This window comes from Rhinatrema bivittatum, chromosome 3, assembly GCF_901001135.1.
Source record: "Rhinatrema bivittatum chromosome 3, aRhiBiv1.1, whole genome shotgun sequence".
Taxonomy (NCBI): Eukaryota; Metazoa; Chordata; class Amphibia; order Gymnophiona; family Rhinatrematidae; genus Rhinatrema; species Rhinatrema bivittatum.
Window position 1 is genome coordinate 371383067 of NC_042617.1, and position 12888 is coordinate 371395954.

The window sequence follows — 12888 nt, forward strand, 5'->3', positions numbered from 1 at the left end:
AAGCCTATTTTACATAGGCCTACCGGCGCGCGCAGAGCCCCGGGACTCGCGTAAGTCCCGGGGTTCTCCGAGGGGGGCGTGTCGGGGGCGGGCCCGGTCGTCGCGGCGTTTCGGGGGTGTGTCGGCAGCATTTTGGGGGCGGGTACGGGGGCGTGGCTGCGGCCCGGGGCGGTCCGGGGGCGTGGCCGCGCCCTCCATACCCGCCCCCAGGTCGCGGCCCGGCGCACAAGAGGCCCGCTGGCGCGCGGGGATTTACGCCTCCCTCCAGGAGGCGTAAATCCCCCGACAAAGGTAAGGGGGGGGTTTAGACAGGGCCGGGCGGGTGGGTTAGGTAGGGGAAGGGAGGGGAAGGTGAGGGGAGGGCAAAGGAAAGTTCCCTCCGAGGCCGCTCCGATTTCGGAGCGGCCTTGGAGGGAACGGGGGTAGGCTGCGCGGCTCGGCGCGCGCCGGCTATACAAAATCCATAGCCTTGCGCGCGGGCCTCTTGCGCGCCGGGCCGCGACCTGGGGGCGGGTATGGAGGGCGCGGCCACGCCCCCGGACCGCCCCGGGCCGCAGCCACGCCCCCGTACCCGCCCCCAAAACGCTGCCGACACGCCCCCGAAACGCCGCGACGACCGGGCCCGCCCCCGACACGCCCCCCTCGGAGACTTTTGTTTGCGCCTGGAGCGCAAACAAAAGTAGGCTATTCGCGCTCCTTTTAAAATCCGCCCCTTTGTAAAGAGCAATATATATTTTCCCTGCTTTCACATACCGCATCTGTGTGCATGTTTTTTTTTAAATAATTATTTATGTTAGGTTTCTTTTTCTGCATATGTATTAATTCTATATATATATATATATATATATATATAAAGAGAGAAAGTTCCATAATAAATTCAAGGAACATGAATAGCTACACTGTGCATCATATTCTATGCCTCTCATTCTGCATATTAATTAGTAAAAGGGGAATCACTTAAAAATCAGATATCCATTAATCAGAGGTTGGTATAATAACATAATAGATGAAGGCAGGTCTATCCAGTCTCCACAGTTATCTCTGTTCACAATGCCAAAGAAATATCCCAGATGTCAGCTATATTGCATGGCTGCCTGTAGGAAATCACTCCTTATTCAAGACAGTTTTTGTCCTTATGCTCCCTGCTGTGATCTCTGTTCTGCTGGTTAGCAGCTGCTTTCAATGCCATGTGTAAAAATGGCTGACTTGCATTACACTTGGTCTCAGGCTTTTCCCATCTCTGGCCCTGTGTGATAGAATTGCCTTGCCTGAGGGGGCTTCGTCTGCAAACTATGTCAAATTTAGAAAAGAACTAAAGGTTCTCCTATTTTCAGAAGCTTTCCAATAGTTTCTTAGGTTCTGCTTGTAAAGGATGATGGGGGGTGTTTTCATCTTGGCTGATGTTATGTTTTATGCATTGTTTTTATTTTTTATAATTGTTTATGGATGTTTGTAATCTGCTTAGCATAGGAATACTGCTATAGGAGGAACATAAATATTTTTAAATAATTATATTTTCCTCCATTGGACACCACATTTTTGGTTAGCTAAGCATGCAAGATCACCTTTTTTTAGGTCCCTCGAACACTCCTCATGTCCTATGTCCAAATATAAGATCCCAAAATAATTCAGTCACCAGCACCAGAGCAGTTGTTATGCCCTCCCATTTCTTTGTGGCCTTTTGCAATGGCATCCTATCATGTCCAATAATCTCTAAGGCACACAAATATGTATCCTTAAGTTTTATCTCACAGGGTTTCTGGTTCAGACCCTGTACCATTTTGGTAGCCCTTCTCTGGACCTCCTCCTCTCTCTCCTTCCAGAGGCATGGCTTCCAGAACTGTACACCATGCTCCAGGTGAGGCCTCATCAATGAGCTGTACAATTGCATAACTTCCTTTTTCTATCAGTTATGGCTCTCCTTATGTACCCTAGAATCTCTATGACTGCGTCCACAGCATTGTCACACTGTTTCACCACCTTAAAATCACTGGATATAATTACTCTGAGGTCTTTATCTTTTATCTCTATGGATATCAGTAACTCACCTCCCATCATGGTATGGAAACCATTTCGGTGCAGTACCAAGCACAGTACCATCATTTTAGAGCAATACTTCCCATATACTGACTGAAACTGATTAAGCCAAGAAATTACTAGGGATGTGCAGGGTGAAAAAATTCATTTTGGCTCATGCATTCATTTTGTAGGTCACAGTCATTTGTCAGGTTTATCTGAAACAAAACCAAAAATTAATTCCTTCGTTTCATCCGTTTGTTCATTTTACATTGAAGTCAATGAGGAAGGCCCAAATAACTTCACTGTAAAAGGAAAAATGGACCAGGGTCCAGACCTGATACCAGACCCAACACTTGGACCTTGATCTAGGCATAGGTCCAATGCTGAGGCCCAGGCCTAGGCCCAGGCCCAGGATTGATGCTGGGGCTAAGCTGAGGCCGGATCTCATCGCCAAAGCCAGGCCTAGGCCTGGGTTCAAATGCTGAGGCCCAGTCCTAAACCCAAGTCTGACATCAAGGCCCAGTTGAAGCCGAGTTGTGTTGTCAAGACCTGAACCTGTGCCTAGGCCTAGGCCCAACACCAGACCATGGCTTGAGACTGGGTTTATTTGTGGAGTCCCAGGCCTAGGCCTGTTGCCAGGGCCTATCACCAAGTCTCTGGTCTAGACCTGGGCCAAGGCATGTGTCCAATGCCAAGAATATCGCCAGGGCCTGGGCCTATCCTAGGCCCATGCCCAAGATGTAGGTCTGGAGGCTCAAGACCAGGCCTTCCACTGGTCTTCGTTCTTCTTAATGAAGTGATGCCATCCGGTGGAAGAATGTACCTCAGTAACATCATTTGGACACCTTCCAACAGACCGAACAGTGCAATATTGATGAATGGACATATATTTCAACAGTCATGCACCAATATGGCACTGTCCATTCAGGAGTAAGACACCCCAGCAATGTTACTGAGGCACATCCTTCCACTGGGCAGCATCATTTTTCATTGATAGAAGAAGAAAAGAGTCCTGCAGAATGCCTGGTCCTGGGCCTTTGTGCCTAGGCTTTGAGCTCGAGCCTGGTCCCCAGCCTCAGCCAAGCTTGGTACTGGGCCTGGGCCTAGGTCTCTGGCCCAGGCCTAAACCTGAGCGATGGGACCCAGTTTCAGGCCATGCTATGGGGAAAGGAGTAGGTCAAGGTCTGGCTCCACCAAAGAAACATTTTTTTTTAATGCACGAGTACAAAAATACCACAAAATGTTGTTATCTTTGTACAAACCTTTAATGGCCTCATTTGTTGCATTTTACTCATTTGTTTAAAACAAATACACATCCTTAGTAAATGCAACCTGGCCTCTGATGGAAATCTTATCATACCAGCTTAGTCAGTATTTTTGTACCATCTGTCCAAAATTGTGACATTGCTGGATGTTCCAAAACTGCATTCATACACAGTACCACAGATATCTTACAAAAGCCCGTCTATTGGCTGTATCCATTTGTCGTGGAGGTTGGTTTTTTTTTTTTTTTAATTTTCCTAATCAGTTTATCCTATGTAGATTTTCTGGCAAATAGTATATATTATGAATAAATTTCTAATGGAGCATATTTATTTCCATTTCTTTAATAGATGTGATGATAGTAATCCATTCCTTGTCACTTATTTGAGCAATATCCAGCTGCCATTTCACATTCAGTATGTGTATATGCGTTTTAAATAGCTGATTCATTTAAAAAAAATCAAGTCAGAAAAATAAATAATTATTATTAATTTAGAACTGTGGAGTGTTTTTCAGAAAAACATGGGTCCACTGTTCTTAACAACTAATATTATTTCAAAAATAATTCATGCAATTGATCATTTTGAGTGAATATTGAGGTTTGACAGCTTTTCATTGCGCAGGCACAGCTTGCCAGCTGTTGAAAGGAAGGAGGAAGCAATATTATCTGTAGTTACTTAAACTAAGTCACCATGTAAAGCAGTACTAGCATATTGTAAATGTAGTAAGAATTTAATTTGGCAGTTGAAAAAAGTGTGCTTGTCATTTTGGTCCTTGTGGATATCTAGAAACAAAGGTCAACAAAGAAGTTTAGGTGATTTCTTTTTATTGGACTAACTTAATATATTTGTGATTAGCTTTCATGAACTGTTCTCTTCATCAGGTCCGTGCAGATTGAGCTGAGGATGGTCTTGTTTGAATATACAGTAACACAGAAGATGATGGTAGAAAAATACCTTTTGACCTATGCTATCAGTTAGTTATTCTGTCTGCACTGCAAAGAATACATCCCAGCTGCCAGCCACAGAGTGTTACCATGTGCAAACCTGCAATATTTGTCCTTATTCAAAACAACCTTTGATTCCTCCTTTTGTATGCCACCATTTTGGGTAGAAGCACATTCAAGATTCCTACTTTTTTTCCTCCGGCATCCACTTTCCCAGTGCCTAATTACAAAACTCAGTAACAATCTAAATAGTCAGGAATACTAGCTTGGCTGTTGGATGAACATCCAGCCTCCTAGCCTGCCAGCCAGATCTGCCTATGTGAGTATCTGCATTTATGCTAGGATTTCTAGTTATTATAGAACTTGTAGCCTACCAGACATACCCAGCTGCTTATCATTTCTACCATCCTAGCCTGCAAACAAACTTCACCAAGTGGTTATCTTGCTATTAATTCTGGCAGTCCCAATACTCATTGTTGAATCAGGTGAGTATGGTGCTATTAATACATTACATTACATTTTCGATTTATATTTCACCCTCTTCCAAAAGGACCCATAGTATCATCAGAATACATCATGGAGCATAAATCCAATCAAATGTAAGTATAATAGCATATATATACAGTAGCATATAAATACAATGAACAAAATATCCCTCTTCAATCCTTCCTCTCACAAGTGTTAAGGAGCACTAGAATAATGTGGCCAACCTTTCAATCAGCCACTGGATGGCCCTAGATTCCTGCCCATTAGTAATAACAGCTTAGTGGGATTTTCCATTCCATTTCAGTCTTTCCAGCAAGTTGATTGTGATTAGTTATGCCTATGGCACTAGCGGGAGGTAGTGATAGAGAGAGCGTGGTCATTTTGAGTTGGCTTTTGAAGAGTAAGGAGTTGGTTTTCATTTCTCCTGCTAAGTTGGGCCCACTAACTCAATTTGGTGTTTTCCTGCGTTCAGAGGAGATTCCTCATCAGTACATCTCCTGTCTGAGGGGGGTCTGCTTCATTTTTGGAAGAGAGATTTTTTTGGAATTTTGGTCAGGTTCTGAATAATTTTTCTCAGTCTAGGGTGCACACAGTATCCTTTAGAGAGAGGCAAACTTCCCCCCAATCTAGAAAGCAGGGGCTGGGGACATGTGAACTAGCTGTGAACTAGCCTTCTACTCCCTAGAGGAAGCAAGACAGTGACAGCATTACCCAGTGTGAGATTTTTGGACGTAGAGAAATTTAGATGTGTTCCCCTTTTGGTTAATATGGAGGTTTTTTCCCCACCCCTTCCCAGACTGGAATCAGGAGATTGAGAACTTTATTCAAGACTGGAAATATTGGACTCTTCCCCCCCGCCCCCCCAAGAAGTCATACAAATTGAAAGACAGTGTGAGATAGAACATCAAGATCTGGAGACTCCCAGCTGGATCTCCACCCCAAAGGGACTCAGGTAGGATTTTTGTGTGCTCTTGGGGTTCCCCTGTAGGATTCCCCTACACCCAGGGCTGTCCGTACATTGATGAGGAAAAAGTGGCACGCTTCCGCCCAGAAACTAGAGAAATGGACACCAGCAACCAAGCAGAGAGACTATGTAAATAATTATAATGTACAGTTTCAATTGTGGAAAGTATACTGGACTATGACTGACATTTTGGAACTAATCAGTACATTTTATTTGAACACCCAGACTGTGTCCAGACTGTCCGTCCTTAAGGAAGATACAGTACCAGAGAGATTCACACACTTAAGGAGAATCTCAGGAGGATAGCTGTGTTAGTCTGGTGTAGCAAAAATGACAGGAGTCGGGTGGTACCTTTATAAACTAACCAATTTATTGACCTATGAGCTTGCGAAAGAGTCCAGTTTTTTGAAGCAGGAGCTTTCTGTCCTCGAAAGCTCGTGTTTCAAAAAATTGGTTAGTCTATAAGGTGCCACGTGACTCCTGTCATTTTTTGCTACACTTAAGGAGGAACATTCCATCACCTGTGCCAAGAAGGATTCCTCCCCCACCCCCACCCCCGGATCTGCAGAAAATGTGAATTTGATGGAGAGAGTAGCCCGAAAGAATAAATACTTTATGGCCTTAGGAGAAGCAGTAAACCCCCGAACAAAGGTCACATTTAAAACATTGCCTCCCAAACCAATTACTCCCAAAATACCTAACCCTCCCACTCCCTCCTTTCAAAAGGGTACACCCCTTTGGTACACCCTTCGGGAGTGTTCTGCCAGAAGTGTCCCACCACTGTTAGATGACTTCACAAGAGGGCGAGCTACAGATGTGACCCTAGAGTGGACCCACACAAGCAGGAGCGGTGGCATCTCAGCAAGAAGAAAGGGGGACCCAGTGAAATGTCTCGCCATCTCCATGCCTCCTGCAGATGGGCCGCTGGACGTCTTTAAACATATGACACTAGGTTGTATTTCTGCTTTCCCAATGTACTATGAGATTGCGATTAATCAAAATAAAATAATAATTTTATCGTCTGTGCTTAACCCATGCCTTTTTGTGGCTAATTCTTTAAAGATTGGAGGAGTAGCTAAATGGTTTGAGTAGTAGATTGAGATGCAGGGATCCCAAGCTTCAAATCCTGCTCATATTCCCTGAGACCACTGGCAAGTCACTTTAACCTCCATTATCTCATTAGGGGCTAATTTCTGACAGGCAAAGAATGGTAGAAAGGTCTCAGTAAATTAGGTGCTTAGCTTGTAGGCCCTCTGAGGATAGAGAAATACCTGCTGTATCTGAATGGAATGTGCCTTGAGCTGCCAATGAAAAGGCATGAGCTAAAAAAAATTCCATGACTCTTTTTCTGGTTGCTATCATCCCCCCCAGGAGGGTGTTAAATACTCCCACCACCCTTTGCATGAAAAAATATTTCTTCATGTTGTTCCTCAGTCTACCACCTTGAAGCCTCATATCATGACCCCTTATTCCAAAACATTATTTCCCTTGAAATAGCTTTGCTTCTTGTGCATTATTAACACCTTTCAGGTTATTCGAATATCTCGGGTATACGTGTTTAGGTTTCTAAGTGTCATAATCCAGCACCATTTTGGTAGCCCTTCTCTAGACAGCCTCTGTACCTCGTCTCTAATCTCCTGGATATAAGGCCTCCAGAACTGAACACAATATTCCAGGTAAGGTCACACTAATGACCTGTACAATAGCATAATCACCTTCTCTTTTCTCCAAGTTATACTCCCTCTTATGAACTCAAGCATTCCCCTAGCACTGGCTACCATCTTGTTGGATATAATAATGTGTAAATTGGTGCAGCAGTGTCTCCTGAAGATAATTGTTTTCCAGATTAAATGCAAAGTACTGGGGATGCTAATGAGTGGTTCAAAACAAAGGCAAATTCATGATGGCTGCTGCATTCCCTATTAACTGTTATAAGCTCATCTGATTCCTCTGCAGGGCTCCTCTACATATTCATCACTCCTACATAACTGGCCTTACCGCTCGTCCTTTGGGCTCCTGTCCCTCCCGACGCAGCCCATGTGGCGAAACACGGTCTGTGTCGAGGGACCAAAAATCTGTTCTCTTCAAGCAACTGTGAACAAACAATGAATATGTTAAAATTAATTCTTTAAGTTTCCTCGATTGAGGTCTGTAAGACAAAGTTCCATGAACGTAACCAGCACTATACTACCTACTGCTGTGTACTGAGCTCATTTCCATACGCATGTTATTTTGCTAAATCTATTGCACGATAAACAGCATTTTTCATGGCTTAGTAAATATAACCCTAAGTTTGTACCTGAAACAATGGAGGGTGAAGTGACTTGTCCAATGCTACAAGCAACTTTAGTAGTATTTTTACCCTGGCTTGCCTGCTGCTCTAACCACTGGAAAGACTGGGCTATTCCTCCACTATGTCAAGGGTAGCAGGACTCAGACCTGCAGCTCCAGTTCTTCAAGGCATCTTGAACACAATGGAGCTACTGGAACTAGCTCATCAAAAATCCCGTAGAAACCATGAATCTAAAACAGCATTAATGAGCCCCACCACCAGAGGCTCCCTATTGGACCAGCATTAGGTGTGTCCCAAATAGAGAGCTGTATATAAGGTATCCTAGCCTGACATACCATTGCTGGTTCAACAGTTTTGCTCTCTGATACTCTATTGCCTGGCCTTTTCCTGGGTGCTTCCAGTTGCCTGCTGGATCATAATGTCTGCTTTGTTCCTGGAAATTGGTTTCCACTCTGTTCACGACCTCCACTCCTGGGTCTTGCTTCATGTGGTAAGTCCTGGCAGCTGCCTGCACCCAAGGACCCAACCTGCAGGGAACGGCGGCTGCTCCAGGCAGAAGACCACCTGACCTCTCTAAGGAAGGTCCCCTGTCCAGATGTGGTACCTGCTCTTGTACCTAGCAGAGCAGGCCATGGCACACTCTCTGAACAACTACATGGATCAAGACAAAGTTCCAAACACAATCTAGAATTTCACTAAATTTACTGTGTGATTTTGTTTTTAATGTGTGATCACAATCAAGAGAATCCTGGTTATGCCTAGAACACAATTCACATATATTAGGTGGAATTTTAGAGTGATGGTGATATTTTTACCCATCTGTAACAGAAAAGTAGAACAAATATTTAAATAAGTATAATAAGAAAAAATGTTTATGTTACACACTTAACTGCAAAAGGTGTCCAGAGCAAGGTATAGCAGAATATACAGTTAGAAAAATGAGGAATGTATGATGACATCTTGCAGAAGAATATACAAAATCAACACATTTCATATCCATCCTTCCCCAACATACTAGCGTTGCAAATTGGTAAGCTCTCCTGTCCCTCATTCTGACTGAGCCACGTAGCCCCAGCCTCTGCCCCCTCCTTATTTTGTAGCCCTCCACACACCCTGCCCACAGTCAATGAGCTCACAGGTGCATCCAGGATGGACTTCCCCACATCATGCATCTCATTTGTCCTCCAGGACAACCCAACAGACACCATCATTTTTAAATATAAAGATAAAAATCATCAAGAGGAGATAAAACAGTGCAAAACAGTAAGGAGATAATTTTCACAAGGATTTACACACGTAAAACTAGGTTTTATGTGCATAAATGGACTTTTGAAAATTGCTAATTTAATGTACAGAATGCTTTTGAAAACCCACTCCATCTGGCTGAATTTTCAAAAGGTTTTATGTGCGTGAATGGACTTTGCACACATAAATAGGCTAATGAAAATTGCTACGAAATATGCTACTTTATACTCATAACTTGAAATTTTACTCTTAAATATAGAGATCTCAAGTAGGTGCCCATTGGATTTTTGCTGGAGTAAACTGAAAAAAGGCAAACTCCTTATTATTTTGATGCTCCATGGTTTACTGAAAATTAACTTCATAGTGTATAGTAAAGGTTGTGCCTTCTTGGAGAAGACAGCTACAATAGAAAGATGCAGAATGAAGACTCGGTAAATAGGAGTCGTGAGAGAGCTGCTGTAGAAGCAAGAGCTGCTGGGATCAGAGAGGACTTGGCACTGGTAAAAAGTGGTCTGTCTGTCTTACTAAGCTATTGCTTGCTGAGGGGAGTTTGACTGATTCTGCCTTGAAGTATATTTCTATTTGGGACTGTGATTGAGCTTTGAAGTCCATTTCTTTCTGTTTGGAAGTGTGATTGAGCTGTGTTCCTGCTTGTTTGTAGTTGAATAAGGGTGTATTTGTTCCAAGTGACCTGCAAATCATCAAGAGAGCCGACTGGAGGAATTATTGAAATAATAACAGTGATCTTATTTATTTATTTATTTTTAAAAAACCATTTGTTGCCCGCCCTTCCTATGTTCAGGGTGGAGTACAATAAAACACACATAGTAGGTAACCAAAATTACATGACAATATAATCTATATAAATAAAAATGTAAATGTTCGTTTGTTCAAAATCTTAAATCTCTGAAAGTTCTTCGCCGATTGCTTTGAAATTTTGACACAAAGTTGTATTCGAATACGCATGTGTTTTTATATACCTATATTATATAGATGTCACACCTGGGACAGGTAAAAACATGCTTTTTTGGAAAAACAGCACCATCTGTTGGACGTACAAGCAACACACGCTATCTACAATATAAATGGGCTCTGACCCACGGCCCGCAAATGCGCAGTAGAGAGCAGCTCTACCGCGCATGTGCAGACCATAGAGCTCTGCGCTACGTGCTGGGTGTCACAGAGGGGAGGAGGAAAGGGCAGATGAGTCGCCTCTCCGAGAAATGGCTCAGCCCATTCCTCCCCCGCTGGGGAAGGGTGGAGGGAGTAGGGACTGCCGGACAGTTACACACAGGAGGAGGAAAGGGTAGAAGAGTTGCCGAGCCAGTCCGTCCACCGCCGGGCAAGGGGGGGAGGGAGTTGGGACGGCCGGAGCAGAGCAAATACAGTAGAAAGCGGCTGTGAAGAGATCACAAGCAGCTGCAGCCTGCAGCAGCCAAAGCGCAAAGAGCTGAACAGAGAACAGCTCGCCCTCTTCCCCCACCCCCTGAGTCCCGCTGATAAGGAGAAGCCAAGTAAATATCCTGCAACTGCGTGGAGGGGGGGGGGGGGGGCGGGGGGAGGCAGTGCTGTCAGCCCGCCCGTGGGTCTCAGCCACCACGGGAAGAATTTACATGGGCATCGCTCCACCCCCACTCCCAGCAAAGCACCGTGACGAAAGTGAAAGCCAGAGCCCTGCTCCCTCCTCCCTCTCAAGCCCCCAATCGGATTTCTTAAAAGCACAGGTCTGCCAGAAAGAGCAAAGTAAGCTAGGCAACATGTCCCAAATCTGTTGCAGTGCCTGCCGCCTGCCCTTTGTGAAGGGGGGGGACGGAGTGTTTTCCTCTCTCTCCCAGACACAACTGGCATGGGAACTTTGCAAGCTCTTGCGAGTGCAGAGCAAAGACTTAGGTGGGGAGGGGACAAAAATCCTTCCTGTTTTAACTATGTGAGAGAGAAGTGTGGTAATGTGCGCTGAAGGCGAGTGTGAGTGCCAGAGAGAGAGAGGGAGACTACATGAGGGATTATGTATGTGTGTGAGAGGGATTGGGCGTGCATGTGTGAGGGACAGAGGGAGAGTGTATGTGCAAGAGAGAGAAAGAGAGGAAGCCTATGTAGGGGGCTGTATGAGAGAGAGATTCTCTAACCCCCCCCCCCCCCCCAGCTCTCCACTTATAGGTTACAGTGGAAGGGGTTGAGTGTACAGGGGAATGGGAGAGCAAAGGAGTTGGGGCCTGTAAGGATAGAGTGAAAGTGGTCTGAGCCTGTCCCTCCGCCACTGGGGAAGAGGGAGGGAGTTGGGATGACAGGACCATTATGCCTCGCGAGATCCCCCTCGGCCAACGCTGCAGCTCCTACCACCGCCGCCGCCTCTGGCCCTTCATGGTGCTGGGGGGGGGGGGGGGGGGGAGAGTGGAGCAGAGCAAAGACGTAGGAGGAGAGGGGACAAAAATCTCGCCCGTTTTAATGGGCTTAATGGCTTGGACTAAATATTTTACGATTTCATTTCAATGTTTCCAATTGCATTGTTAAATTGAATTTTCATAGATTTCGATTTATTTTAATTTTGATTTATTTCGTGTGACATTGCGTTGGAATTGAGCTGTGTCGTTTACTATACCGTTCATTTACTGACTATAGTTTATGTTTTTTCTTTTTTCATTCTTTTTCATTTCTAGAATTATGCGGTTTACATCTAGACACGGATTGCTTCTCACATGGACAATTATATGTTGCGTGTTCTAGAGTCGGAAAACCAGACAATCTCTATATCTGCACAGACAATGGAACAACAAAAAATATTGTATACCCACAAGCATTGTGAAATTAACCATATTCGAAACGTGCGCTTTCTCTTTTCTTTCTTTTCCATTTAACCAGACTGAGCCAGAGCAACGCGTGGCCGGGTACAGCTAGTTTAAAATAAAAAACAAATACATTATTAATCAGATTACAAAATACAAAACAAATCGAATTACTTCATTGAATACAGATTTAGATGCTAGAAGACACTGGCCTGTGAGCCTTCTGGGGGCGGGGAAAATACTGTCCCTGGATATAACTTGCCTTGAGCTACAATGGAAAGGCTTGAGCTAAATAAATTGAATAAATAGGAAGGCAAGGATAGAATAAACCTCAGTCTTGAGGGAGTTGCTACTGAGGCAAGAGCTGCTGGGAGCAGGGCAGAACTTGCCCTGGATAGAAACTGAGGTCTATCCAACATTTGCTTGCTGATGGGGTGTTTGATTGCTTGTGCTTTGAGAGAGATTTACTTTTATTTGGGAGCTTGTTTCAGTTTTGAAGTATATTTCTTTCTGTTTGGGAGTGTGATTGAGCTGTGCCTGTGTTTGGTTTTCCCAACCACTCCTATCTCAAATCTACATTTATAGACTATTGCCCAATTAGGGGTAGAAAGAAAATTTACATAATAAGAACCAAACAGTGTTTTGGACGAATAAGTGCAAAATAAACTCTCAGTCAAACTTGGCATATAGAATATTGGTTAGTTAGGGGGTTGGGGAAAGTAATTGTGCCTAATAGGAGTCAATTAGTGGCTTCACATAAGTAAGTATCAAATTAACCCTGACTAAAATAAATAGCAGGTCTATTATAAATCATTGGAAAACAGATTAGGAAGAATTACTTGTCATTGGTTTGAGAAAATATTGCTTTATACTAGGAAGGGAAGAATAT

General features: G+C 44.1%; 1 long non-coding RNA gene across 1 annotated transcript in view; it reads left to right on the forward strand.

Moving 5' to 3' along the window:
- Positions 1 to 11931, forward strand: part of LOC115088794 — a 32576-nt gene extending 20645 nt beyond the window's left edge. The window contains exon 4 of the long non-coding RNA XR_003855885.1: positions 11874 to 11931. This is a non-coding gene — a long non-coding RNA (uncharacterized LOC115088794). The remainder of the gene's footprint in view (positions 1 to 11873) is intronic.
- Positions 11932 to 12888: the final 957 nt, after the last annotated feature.